Source organism: Elephantulus edwardii, unplaced genomic scaffold, assembly GCF_000299155.1.
Source record: "Elephantulus edwardii isolate Elephantulus edwardi_28Jun2011 unplaced genomic scaffold, EleEdw1.0 scaffold00048, whole genome shotgun sequence".
Lineage (NCBI taxonomy): Eukaryota > Metazoa > Chordata > Mammalia > Macroscelidea > Macroscelididae > Elephantulus > Elephantulus edwardii.
The window spans coordinates 15,128,289-15,129,284 of NW_006399798.1; positions in this window are offsets into that span (position 1 = coordinate 15,128,289).

A 996-nucleotide genomic window follows, 5' to 3' on the forward strand; every position below is an offset into this window, starting at 1 on the left:
TAATAACAATAAGGCAGCACTGACAGAAGCTAAAAATGTGCATTCCCGCATCCCACATCTACTATGTACTCATCAACAAAATAAAGATGTGTTACAGGGGACTCGGGGGCGGTGGTGATGAAAAAGAATTAACATTTCCCCTAAAGAAACTCTAACAGCCACCCAGGCAGATATATGCACACCCATGTTTATTGTGGCTTTGTTCACAATAGCAAAGAGTTGGAAACAATCCAAGTGGTCATCAACACACGAATGGAAAGAGAAGCTGTGGTATATTCACACAATGGAATACTATGCTGCACTGAAAAACAAGGAACTCATGAAATATTTATGCAAAATGGGTGACCCTAGAGGACATTATGCTGAGTGAACTATCTCAGTCACAAAAGGACAAATATTGCATAGGGCCACTATTGTCAAACAGGACTGACACTGGGGTTGACGGAAGACAGTGAAGAAGGGGAGGAATTATGTATACTCCATTGCAACAGATGAGGGAGAGAACTGTTTAAAAGGGATATGTTGTTAAGTGCCGTCGAGTCGCAGGCGACTCATAGCGACCCTATGAAGGAGAGTCTTCAAGGGATATATGATTAGGTATTATTGTCATGACAGGAGTCCAGAATGAAGGCTGCACAGTGCAGTGAACTTGGGGGGAGGGATTACACAGCAATAAAAGAGGTCTTTCTTTTAATTATCAAGGAGAAAAGTTAATTGGGGGGAGGGGGTAGGCACAGAGAAAAAACGCAATAATGAATGACTGGAAACCCTAAGTCTCTGTAAACTTTCATTAAAATTAATTTTTAAAAAATTGTAACATTTCAACTTTTCCAGAAATTCTTACTACAGAACTTCATCTTACAAATGACATGTAAAACACAAATTGTTATCTATCAACACATCCATGATACAGCTTCAAGGATATGAACATGTACGGCTAAGCACAATTGATAACAGTGCATCTAAATTCCAAAATCAATCTCCATAATAGTCTAT